The following is a 13671-nucleotide window of genomic DNA, read 5'->3' as shown; positions in this document are numbered from 1 at the left end:
CCGGGAGCCAATGTACAATTTTGTGGTGGCCATCTTGGCACTTGCCCCGGTGGACCATGCCTTGGCACTTGCCCCGGTCCCACCCCCTTCTGCCAGAGACCCTCAGATCTGTCCCATTCCTGCCCAGGTCCCCATAGGCACCCTTGACGGAACGATGTAGAACTGGCCACGCGCACCCAGTAGGCCACGCCCACTCCATCCACGCCCCCCCAGTAGGCTGCACCCACTCTGGCCACACCCACCCGGCCCTCCCAGGGCAACCGCAATGCTGATGCGGCCCTCAGTGAAATTGAGTTTGACACCCCTGCACTATGTGATCAGACTTGATTTTACAACCATTTTCATAAATCTATTCTTCCAAATTGGTGGGGGTTTTTTTTTGCCCAGAAACTGGCAAAAACCATGACTGCAGAACGTTGCAACCAGTTATAAACGTGAGCCAGGTGCCAACTGCCTGATATGCAATCACATGGCTATGGGGAGGCAATCGTTAACTTCGAGGACTGGTTGCAAGAAGCTTTTAAAATTTCCATCATAATTTTGCTCGTAAATTGAGGACTAACTAGTATTACACAGGCTTAGGCAGAGTCAGATGATCCGGCTAATGAAGTTCAACTACAGATAATCCTTGACTTACAACTGTTTGTTTAGTGACCGTTCAATGTTACAACGGGACTGAATAAAGCGATTTATGATTGTTTTTCACACTTACAACCATTCCAGCATCCCCATGGTCATGTAATCAAAATTCAGATGCTTGGCAACCGACTCATATTTATGACGGTTTTGCAGTGTCCTGGGGTCATGTGATCACCTTTTGCGATCTTCTGACCAGCAAAGTCAACGAGGAAGCGAGATTCACTTAACAACCATGTTACTAATTTAACAAGTGCAGTGATTCACTTAACAACTGTGGCAAGAAAAGTCACACAATGGGGCAAAATTCACTAAACAAATGTCTCACTTAGCAACATAAATGTTGGGCTCAATTGTGGTCATAAGACAAAGACCACTAGTAATACAACTCACAGCGGCCCTTCCAACCTGCTACTACAGGTAGTCTTCGACGTACGACCAACATTTCTGTTGTTAAGTGAGATATTTGTTAAGTGAGTTTTGCCCCATTTTACAACCTTTCTTGCCGCAGTGAATCACTGTAGTTGATAAGTTAGTAACCTGGTGGTTAAGTGAATCTGGTTTCCCCCAGTGACTTTGCGCATCAGAAATTTGCAAAAGGTGATCACATGACAGTGGGACACAGCAACGGTCGTAAGTGTGAACCAGTTGCCAAGCATCTGAATTTGGATCACGTGACCATGGGGATGCTGCAAAGATCAGAACTGTGAAAAGCGGTCATAGGTCACTTTTTTCAGTGCCGTTGTAACTTTGAATGGTCACTAAATGAACTGTTGTTAAGTTGGGGACAACCTGCATGTGGATTTCAATCCTAATGTAAGGGTATTGTTTTGTGGGGGACAATGCAACCTGTTCCCTAGCCCAGGGATGATTAGCTGATCAGAGGCATGTTATTTCAGCTTACAATCTCTACTTAGATAAACCAGGACTGAACTAGGGATCACCAGTATGTAAACAGGTTGTTTCTCAAAGAGCTGTCATCATATTTCTGCAAGGATGATGAGGGTAGGGAGAGCGCTTCACAAGTCCAGGGTACCAGGAAGGGGGAAACACAAGGGAGAGTTGGTAGTCCCCAAATCAGCTGACCAATGAACACAGTTCCAAACCAGATCAAGTTACATACCTCCTTCAAATTTAAGAGGAACGTAACCTGATAAGATTGGACGTATTCTATTTTTGCAACTGAAAACAAAATAAACAAAACTACCCCCTAAAGGAAATACACACAGTTAATCTACATGAAAGCACCCTCACATTAGCAGCCACACTTGGCAGTCACAAGACAAATTAGTTATGGCAGCTATTCTAACTAGATTTTCAGCTTTACATTTACGGAGTATGAATTTCTGGTTTGAGCAGATACAAAGGATTTCACACAGAATGCAGCTGCCATGAGTGCAAATAAACTCAAGAAGAGCCATTGTTCTTGCTGTAGTTGAGTGTCTTTCCTCCTTGATGTCCCATATTAAAAACTGAATTTCTCCAAACGCTGAAGCTTCATTACGTAAGTAACTTATTAGTACTCAGGGTGATTTGACAATTTGAAAATAATGACTTCAGCTTCACAAAGCTCCTTCTTTTTCAAGATCCTTTTTACGTTCTCTTTTAAGTTGCTCTATTTTGGCTGCTGTTATAGGAATAACTGAAATATTCTAAATACCAAGCAAACTGTGTATGTTTGGAAATGTTAATTCTCACTATCGCATCCTGTAAATAGCACAAATTAAGTTTTTATTCTTCTACCACCTGCTAATTTGGTGGTGATGGGGTTAGCTTATCTTCCGGCAAATAAAAATGATGTTATAAATGAATTAGGGGGAAAAAAGCAGCATACTGCAGGGAAAAAAATGGAAAGATAAAGCATAGGTGATTGGTACAATGAGATTACTGTTTTGAAGGTGCACAACTGTGAAAAATATAAGTGTGGGTGGGCAGAGGAACCGAAATAATTTAACATCCTTACATGGCATCTCAAATACTAGGGTTTCTAACTGTCATTCGAACATCACAAGCATGAAAGCATAGCCCTGTTGGATCAGAATAAAACTGAAAACTAGATTTAGCCCAGCGCTTGCTTTGGTACTGCCCTCCGGTCACAAGAGTGCAAGAACGTTCATTTGTGCTCTGTGGCAACTTAAATGGGATTTGTATTGCTTTTTATACTGGAGATAGTACACAAATACCATCTGTAGCCCAATCATTCTGGATCTTGCTTAATACCATTTTAAAACTATCGAAGCTGGTCGCCCTCATTCTTCCTATGATCATGTGGAAAGCATTTCTTCCTTTTCATCTGTTCCAAATCTCCTACCAATTACCCCCATGGGATGACCCAGGTTTCTAGAGCAGGGGTCCCCAACCCCCAGTCCGTGGACCAGTACTGGGCTGCGGCATGCCAGCAACCGGTCCGCACAAACAAGCAAAGCCCCATCCACGGGATGCAGGCAGCACACAAAACCACACACCCTCCGGTCCACGGAAAAACCTCTCTCCACTGAACTGGTCCCTGGTGCCCAAAAGGTTGGGGACCTCTGTTCTAGAATACAGTAGTCCTTGACTGACAACAGTTTGTTTAGTGGCCGTTCAAAGTTACAATGGCACTGAAAAAAGTGACTTATGACCATTTGTCACATGATCATTGCAGCATCCCCATGGTCATGTGATTTACATTCGGATGCTTGACAACTGGTTCATATTTATGACAGAGTGGATTTGATTTAAATCAAGTCGATTTAAATCACTAGTAAAAAGGCTTGATTTAAATCAGCTTGATTTAAATCATTATTTTTAAAGAGCCACTGCCATCTCTGTCCCGCAGCGGCTCCTCCTCTGATCCGCTGTTGACTCATCGACAGTCCCATTCACTTTAATGGGACGGCTGGTGATGCGGCAGTGACACAACAAGGTGAGGAACGTGGCGGGCAGCAGGTGAGTGGATGCCCACTAACAGGCACTGCCATGATGGATCTGAAATGACAGGTGCTCTTTAAATGCAAGGACTCATTCTTGCTGGTAGTTAGAACCTTTAATATTATTTGCAAACAAAATGAAGGTTTCCTATTTAGAATAATAAGCTGTCAGGTTAGTAAAACAGCAATATCAGAACCGATTTCAGGTTAATAGGTTAATCACACATAGTTGTGGAGAACCACTCAAATTCTTTTATTTAATTAAAACACTAAAGAGCCTGGTACAGATGCATTTCTCTTCAAGCAATCATACAGTTTGTAGTGTACATAGATTTGCAAAACAATGGGATACAGGAATATTCCTGAACTTTGTTTTATGATTTATCTCATGGTTCCTGTGAAATTGTGTGAATGCATCAAGGCAGTGCATGTTATCTCAGCTTGCAGAGCTTGGATTCATTGAATGAGTTTACCAAAAATGTAAATATTGCATAATATACAGCCTCATGCTACATAAATAAGCTCCATTTCACGCTGAATAAACTAAATTATTAATATATCTTAAATGGAAAACTATATTTAGATAGATTTTTATTCCAAAAGCATTTTATTAAAATAAATTTGATAAAAATAAAAAAAAATCCAATTTAAATTAAAAAAATCCAATTTTTAAATTTTTTTTAAAAAAAATCATTCTTATTCACCCTGATTTATGACAAGTGCAGTGTCTTAGGGTCATATGATTACCTTTTGTGACCTTCTGACCAGCAAAGTCAATGGGAAAGCCAGATTCACTTAACAATGTTACTAATTTAACAACTGCAGTGATTCACTTAACAAATGTGGCAAGAAAGAACATAAAATGGGGAAAACTCACTTAACAAATTTCTCACTTAGCAACATACATTTTGGGTTCAATTGTCATCATAACCTGAGGACTACTGGTACGTTTTTCCCAACTCAATAATATCCTGTCTAAGATATGACATCAGTATTATTTGCAATATTCAAGCTATGTTTGCTTGTACCCATTACTTCCTCTGAAAGCATTATTATGTTGGCAGCTTTATTTACCATTTGTTTCCCAGAGGCTTTTTATTTTGGAACTTGTTTTTCTCCTAACCACCACATACATTTAATCATTTTTCAATTTAGAAATCTGTCATAACTTGAATACTTTCCTTCCTAGGAAGTCAATGCTAGCTTAGCTTCCTTTCAGACTATCTGCATTGAAGATTTTTTAGGGGGCGCAGAAATGTGTATTTTACTTTTGCTTTTGTTGAAATAAAGCCATCGTTTTAGAGATTGTGTTATTTTATTTATTCTAATTTTTTTTGCTCACAACAAAATTTATAAAGGTGACAGAAAATTAGAAACATAAAAAAAATTACAAATTGTTTTTAATTTTTATATTTTATAATGCATCCTTTAGGTAGCTATGCTGGCTGGGGAATTCTGGGAGTTGAAGTCCACACATCTTAAAGTTGTCACGGTTGAGAAACACTGATCTAGAATTATTTGGTGTTTTCAGCAAATATCTCTCCTTCAGACATCTTATATTAGTCCTTTGCAAGAGCTGGTTATTTAGTTTTACAGGTAGTTCTTGACTGACAACTGTTCATTTAGTGACCTTTCGAAGTTACAATAGCACTGAAAAAAGTGATATGACCGTTTTTCACACTTACAACTGTTGCAACATCCCCATGGTCATGTGATTAAAATTCAGACACTTGACAATTTATGACGATTGTAGTGTCCTGGGGTCATGTGATCACCCTTTGCAATCTTTTGATAAGCAGTGTCAATGGAGGCCAGATTCACTTAACAACCATGTTACTAACTTAACAAGTGCAGTGATTCACTTAACAACTGTGGCAAGAGAGGTTGTAAAAATGGGGCAAAACTCACTTAACCAATGTCTCGCTTAGCAATAGAAAACCTGGTCTCAATTGTGGCCAAGGACTACCTCCTTGACTAATTACTGGCTCATAAGAAAATACCTTTTTGTTTTTCATCTGCTGAGTTTATAGGACACCCATGAGGGACTCTATCAAAACCATTTTGAAAGCTGCCTATGTAATATTTTCCTAGAAAATCACATTTAATTATGGTGAGGTAATTGTACCAATGTTCGGTTACACATCAACATATAAACTAGACTCAATCCAGAAAGATGGAAAAATTACCATGTTTCACAGAATATGTAATTTTCTAATCATAGCTTATATTATTACTAATTTTACCTCTTAAATCAAAACTTAAAAGACTTTAAATTTTAATTGAAAACATGTAGGTTACACTCATCCCAGAATCATTCCAGACTGAACCTAAGCCACAGAAAAAATATACTGAAGGTATAATCTGCTAGCATTTTTTTTTAACTTAAATGATTCCCCTTCCATTCATTTCTTTGCTTTCAGTTTCTGCTGAGTTAGGCTTCCCTAATGTTGCACTCCTCTAATATGCAATGAAGGAGAGTGGAAACTTCCAATTTCAGTTTGCAAAAAATCTTGCCACAATTTAGCAAACTTCAGGTTTTTTATTTTTAATGAATCTGTCCACAAGCCAAGGCCAAAGCATAGTCCTACATAACTGAATACTGCAAAAAAATATGTCATTTTATAGAAGCAAAGCCAACAGAAATTGCTTACAGAATCAGCATCTATATCAAGTCTAGTTTTCCTTTATATTAAGGAAAATTGGGCTCTTTGTGATATAACTCATCCTCATTTAGTAATCATACAATAACTCAGCCATTAACTGAAACAGTCCCTAAGTGCAAACACAACTGTGCTTATGGTCTTATTTCAGGTTTCCTTTGCTTTACAGACCTGCAAAAGTTTTACATGTAAGGATTGGTCATAAAACTGCTCTGTCATCACTGTTGTAACTATAACAGCTGTTAAATGAGACAGTCACTAAATGAGGACTATCTGTATTGCTGTCCCATCAATTCTCAAAGCTCGCGTATTGATTTTTAGCAGAATGAGAAATAGCATTATTTTTCTCTCAATTAAAAAAACAACAGCAAAATTAAATTACAGCATAGTGCAGACCACTGCAAATCATAAAACAATGACAATTTTATCATCCGTTGCTAATCATTCTGCTGCTGTATTTTGTACCAGCTGGTTTGTGTCTGTGTGCCATACTACATTTTAAAAAAAAAAAAAAAAAATGATGTTGAGGTAAAATGAATATAGATCACTCACATTTATACCTCACATTTCAAAACTTCTGTTTGGGTCATAGAATCAAAATATAAGGATGTTGAATTTTTATGTTGCTGGATCAATTTATTTTAGCCAAACCTTCAAGTTTTAAATACTTGTAGGTACTTAGAAGTTTTCATTAGTATTATTACATTTATTTGCCCCCCATCTTGTGGTTTGAGGTGCCTCTGAGTGGCTAAGAAGCTGGCATAAAACATCTGATTTTTGATAGAATCTCTGCATGTGTAGAAGTGTATCCAGTGTACACAAACACTCAAAGTATACAAGAAAATACATCAATTGCATGGGTCTTTCTCACAAAATCAGGCAACAAAGAAAATTCTACTACTTCGGGGAGAAAAAAAAAGATATAAATTTGCATGTGGCAGCACTATAAAATTATGTATAGTACTCCTTATCAGTACTAAACTAAAGAAGTTCCCACTCAGCAAGGTATTGAAAGCTAGCTAAATGGGACCACACACCATGCTTCACTGGCCATCATATATCTAAGCTACTGCCAAAAATGAACTATGCTGGTGGCATCATTGACAAATTGTTTCAACATCCAACTGCAGCCTATAACATCTTCCTGTGCAATAGTAAACTACATGAAATGTGTTCCTCAATCAAAATTCACAGGGTAGGAATCTGGCAGTGTACTTTTTCATACATTTCACCCGTTCAAATGCCAAGCTTGAAAATATTAAATTATTGGAAAGTGAGATGGAAGAGAGAAAAAGAACCAAATCTTTCACTTTATGTTAATTAAAATATAGCAGAATATTTCAGTGGTGATTAATCCAACATCAGGCACATGTAACAATCTAGGCCTATAACATCCAAATCCCAATTATATATTTAAGCATACTTCTAAAGTGTTGCTATAGCGATAGATAGCTAAAGAATACTATATGACCAAGATACATTCTAAGCACTGTCAATTACCAGTGGTATAGTCTACTCTAGGTCACCAACATTCACATTAATTAATGAATATTATTTAGGATTTTAAGATACTTTGAGACAGGTCTCTTCAAGAAAAATAGATCTAAACAAAATGATAGCCAAATATAAAAATAGATAAAATGTTGAATGAAATGCTTTAAAGGGCTGTCTATTTCTCTCTACTCATATAATGTTTAATATCATTTATCTTATTTAATGCTGAAGAAAATGTAAGATTGTATTTTCTGTTACCTCAAAGTTTTTATCATGCACTCAAGTAATTGTCAATAGCACTTATTTAAAGAGAAAAAAGGAATCTAAAGCCTGAGATATAATTGATCACCATTATTGCTAATATCTATATCCACGGTTGGATTAAACCTTGAAGTGCTGCAGAGCAGCTACTGGACTGTGGGGATACGCACAAAATCTATCAGGGCAAGTGTTTGCAAATGATTTAACATGCAGATTAATATTATATTAACTCACTATGCAAAGTACCCAATATATGTATTAAGAAATGCATCTCCTGGAAATTATTTCAGCTACTTCTTTATGCCAAAAGAGCACAATTTTACATTTCAGCCATATGAAATAAGTATTGTTTCTTCTTTTAGCAGGATTCTAATAGTAATATTACATCTATGTTTCAACAAGATTACGGTATGTCATGCTGCTTAATCTTCTGAAAGGATATCTAACACCACAGCCCTCATTGTGTTTTCACTACATAATGCATAGCTAAGATGTTCAATTCCCCCAGCACTGCACAACCAGATATAATGGCACCTGAGTGAAAACAAGCCAATGGAGATTTAAAAATAGCACTCCTACTAGTAGTAGCAGCTGATAATTTTTTTATCCATTCCCATACTAGTCAACTTTAGTCAATGTTATTTTGAATATTGGCTAGTCATGTATCATAAATCAGCTGGATATTCCATTTATTAGAAAACTACACGTTTAGGTAAGTTTATAAACCTGGACATTTAATAATTCAAGTGATAAAAACTCAAATTAATAATAGTTTTAACTGTCTGCTGGAAGGAGAAAAAACATTATTTCAAAGGCACCCTGATATCAAATCAGCTATCTTTAATTATTAATATATTCAATTTATCTGCAGAATCTCAAAACTGCACTAGAGGAATATATTTTAAAGAAACCATTCACTAGCACCATGCTAACTAATACTTAATTAGTACCCTTCTTCTATAACAAATTAAAAAACAAACAAACCCCAGATCTGAAAGTAGATGCAATTTCAACCAAAAAAAAAGGAATCATCTAAATTCCATTTCTAGAACAGAAAAGCACTGGATAAAAATGTCTTTCTGCAACAACCATTTTGGTTATGAACCAAACGGAGGAGAAACAAATATAGCCACCGCCTCATCTTAAACCCTTCCTTTGCATTTAATTCCAAAACATAATATGTAAATACTGAAATTCAAGACTATCAGGGAAAGGGGAGGGAGAAACCGAACACAATCTTACTCTTCCTCACAACTAGCATCAGAAACTGTTTGAAAATTTGCATTAAAAGGATTTGAAATTCAGAGATATGCAAATGATATCAAATCCCAGTTGCCCTGAAATACAAGATTTGTATATGTTTCATTTTCAAATATTTCACTGAAATCATGTATTTTAATCTTCTGGGCACAGTAAACTTAACAAGGATTGTCAATACATTAATCAAAAAGCTACCTTAGGCTTAACCATGATCCAATATTTTGGAGACACGCTTGCTTCACAAACACACCCTTTATTTTGGAAAACACCTCATTCAGAGAATCACAGTTCAAAAATGTAAGGAAGCCATATTAGCTCTTTTTGTGTCAGAATACACCCTCAAATTACCATCACCCACCCTCTAGCCACACTGATGGGAAATTCAAATTTTAGCATTTAAGCTAAATTAATTCTGGCTGTGGCACTAAAAAAAATACCCTCCAAATGGAATACACATACCACAAGGACCCATTAATATTTACTAACCACAGATGACAAGGGAATTCTCCCCCTCAAACAATTGATTTTGTGTTTAGAATGCAATAAAAAAATGGAAGACTTAGATTAACTGGCCACTCTTTCCCCAAAGGCACACCCCTCATTTTAAGTTCTCCCCCCCCCAAAGTAATATATTTATCCTCTCTAAACAGATTCTTCATTAACTAGATTTAAGGAAATATATACCTGCATTCCAATACTAACATGCAGTTGTTTAGTGTCACCCCTGTACAGCATAAGGAATTATAGCACCTGGTTTTAAAACATTCAGATTTTTAACTGCAATAAAACAGGCTTTTATGTAAACCCAACAGCCTATATCTCACAATTAACATGGCTGTAACTTCACGATTATCTCAAGACTATCTTCAATTAAGGGGACCGTCTCTGAACAAACTAAAAAAGCACCATTTCCCCCCATTTCCAGCGATATTAAAAGCAGGCAATGGAAAAGAGCTGGACGGTTGATCTCTTCAAATATTAGCCCTGCCTAAATAATTATTAAAACACCTGCCACACCTCCTCTTCCTTTCCATTCCTCCATATTTTAACTGGTAGATATCTGAAAATATCAGATTCCAAATAAGCAACTATTTTAGCCTGCATCCCTTTGCAGGGGAACAGTAACGATCAAGCCTTTTTTAAAAATAAAATAAAATAAAAATTGAGGGAGTTGTTTTTTTTTTTTTAAATAAATCCAGCTATCCTTCCCATTCAGCGGTCGAGATTTTCTAGCAGCTTCTGATTTTTATTTTATTTTTGCTTCTTTTAAGAAAATAGGCAAAGGCCCCAGCTGATCCCATCTCCTGTTACAAGCAGCATCTCAGCTCCTGAATGTCACCACTACACTGAAGATATGCCTTTTGTGTGTGTGTGTGTGTGTGTGTGTGGGGGGGGGGGGGGAAAGGTGTTGTATCAGAAGTGATTCCTTCTCCTTTTTTGATCGCCCAGCAGCATTTGGGACTTCAAGAATCCAATATGCTTGCCCACCCCCCCCACCCCTTTTTTTTTTTATCCTTCCCCTGCAAAAAGGGTTGTGGAAAAATAATGGCGAGGTTATACAAAGGGAGCCCCCCAAAAAAGCACATCCTCCACCGCCAGCAGGACAGAGAAACCCCCCCCCTCTTTCCCAGGGGCAGCTTCCTGGAGAAATAAATAACAGCAAGGCAAAAAAATTAAAAGCCTTTTTTTAAAAAATCTCTTTTTCTCTTCTCCCCCCCCCTTTATTTATTTATTTATTTATTTATTTAAACCTTCAAAAAACCCCCAAGCTCCGTTTTCAGGGGCTTTTTTTTTAGGGCCAGGCAGCCTTTTTTTGTCAAAAATCCAACCCCGCCAAGCCAGGGCTGCCTGCGCTCGTCTCAATTCCAACAAGGCCGACCTTGTGGTCCCTCCCCCCCCCCCAAAGGCAGCCCCCTCAGGAGCCCACGACGGTGGCTACTGGGCGACGAGATTAAGGGGGAGCAAGTCCTCTGGTCTCCCCCCCCCTCCCCTCCCAACAGCCGCCCCGGGGAGACCCTGGACCGTCTCCCCCTCTCCCCCTCAGTCACACCTCCTCCAAAGCCCCCCCCTCCCCCGAATTACCTGGCGGGTGGTTAAAATGGAGGAGGGAGCGGGGGGGGGTGTCTTAAAAGCGGGTCGTAACCGAACTCTACCCTGAAGGGCTGAAGCTTCGTCAAGGCCCGCGGTCGGCCTTTCTGAGCGACGCCCGCGCCCACCCGCGGATTTTTCGCCCGAGGGGACCCCATTTTAGGGGTTGGGTGGGAAGAAGGCCTGGTGGAAGACACCCCCCCCCTTTTTTTTTTTTGCAAGCATCCTTTCTTCTCCCCTTTTGGGAGGCGGCTCCGCTGGGGGAAGCGCGAGTCCGCGCCCAGCCGCCCTCGACGGGCGAAATACCCACCCGCGGCAACAAGGGCAAGGCTCCGGGAAGGGCAAGGCCGGTTCAGGAGAAAGGGAGAGCGGGGCCGAGAGGCGGATGGCTGCGGATTCCGTTTGGCTCGCGTTAGCGAGAAGGATGGAGCCGGGGACAAGATGGCGGAGGCCTTGAACGTTCTACCGGCTCAACCCCGACCTATTCTTCCTATCTCGCACCAGTGCCGCTTTTCTAGGAACTGGAAAACAGGCTTGCTGAGAACGACCCAGGCCAATACCCACCTCGTCGGATCGGGCTCGGTCCGCTCTTTCCGGATACGAGCTTCCCGGGGGCGGAAGGGAGTCCAAGGCGGAGGATGGAGGCAGATTACGCTAACCCCCTCCCCCCGGCTTTGTAATTTGTCCAAGGCCCGATGTGGCAGCCTCGGCGTCTAAGCACCGACTAAACGGCCATCCGGGTCTCAGGCCCCGGCGGCAGCGCGAAGCCACGCCCCTTACGCTGTGTAAGAGGAGGAGCTAAAGGGAGAAAACCCGGAGGAAGGGATTCGAGAAGCGGATTGTGGAGTTGCCTTTAGTCGTGGACGCGGGTCAATGGCGTGGCAGGATCCGTGTCAGAATATAACAGCCTGGGGCGCACGGAGGGGCCTTTTCCTTCTTGACTGCAAAAAAAATATTTTTGCAAGCTAAATTGAACGGAAGACATTATTATAAGAAGAGAGACGTGTTTCCAGTGTTTCTCAACCTTGACGATTTTAAGGCATGTGGACTTCAACTCCCAGAATTCCACAGCCAGCAAATGCTGGCTGTGGAATTCTGGGAGTTGAAGTCCACATGCCTTAAAATTGTCAAGGTTGAGAAACACTGTGTTAGTCAACGGTGGGGAGAAAAAAAAAAATCAGGAATGAAGTCCAGAAGCACCTTTTTTTTTTTTTACTACAAGTTAGTCCTTGACTTACGACCACAACTGAACCCAACATTTCTGTTGCTAAGTGAGACGGTTCTTAAGTGAATTTTGCCCCCTTTTCTGAGCTTTCTTGCTAGGGTTGTAAAGTGAATCACTGCAGTTGTTTCGTAACGTGGTTGCTAAGCGAATCTGGCTTCCCAATTGACTTTGCTCGTCAGAGGTGCAAAAGATGATCACGTGACCCCGGGACATTGTGCAACCGCCAGTTGCCACGTGTCTGAATTTTGATCGCGTGACCACGGGGATGCTGCAATGGTCGTGTGAAAAACGGTCGTAAATCACACTTTTCAGTGCTTTGGTAATTTTGAACGGTCATTAAATGAACTGCCAAGCTGAGGACTACCTGTATAGTAAACCACTTGATTAAAAGGTAGAAGTTTATCCTCTCTCCAAAGCTTGTCTTTTAATAGAAGGCGTTAGTTGGAAAAGTTGCTACCAGACTCCTGATTTTTTTTTTTAACCTAACAGGAAATGGCTTCAATTCCAGCATGATTAACAGTTGATATGGAGCTGACTATCTACTCTGCAAGGAAGCATTGACTCTACAAAAAATAAATAAATGTTCTCTTGTTTATTCATGAAGGACTTACTTTCTAATAGTGTATTGCATGCTAAAAGAAGGGGGATTGTTTTCATGCTTATAAGCTCTACGTGCTTGGAGCTCAAAGCATTGTTAGAGACCCCCCACACACACCCACTTTATGGTCTGTTTCTGTTGCTCCCCCTCTGGGAGGAGGTTTTGAAGTATTTCTAGCAGGACTGACTACCCGATTCTGTAACACAGAGGTCCCCAACCTTTTGAGCACCAGGGACCGGTTATTATTATTATTATTTATTGAATTTATATCCCGCCCTTCTCCTTGCGGACTCAGGGCGGCTGACAATCAATTAAAAATACACCAATAACAATTACAAATATAAAATTAGTTAAGAGGAAATATTTAAATGTTGTCTAATTAAAATATGATTAAAACCCCTCTAAAAATTGCCCTAGGCCAGTCCCGCTTGTTGGAATAGCCATGTCTTAAGGGCGCGGCGGAAGGAAGGGAGATCAGGGATCACCCTGATCTCTGGGGGCAGCTCATTCCAGAGGGTGGGAGCTCCCACAGAGAAGGCC

The sequence above is a fragment of the Protobothrops mucrosquamatus genome, unplaced genomic scaffold (assembly GCF_001527695.2).
Source record: "Protobothrops mucrosquamatus isolate PMUCROS unplaced genomic scaffold, P.Mucros_1.0 scaffold993, whole genome shotgun sequence".
NCBI lineage: Eukaryota > Metazoa > Chordata > Lepidosauria > Squamata > Viperidae > Protobothrops > Protobothrops mucrosquamatus.
This window is presented reverse-complemented; position numbering follows the sequence as displayed.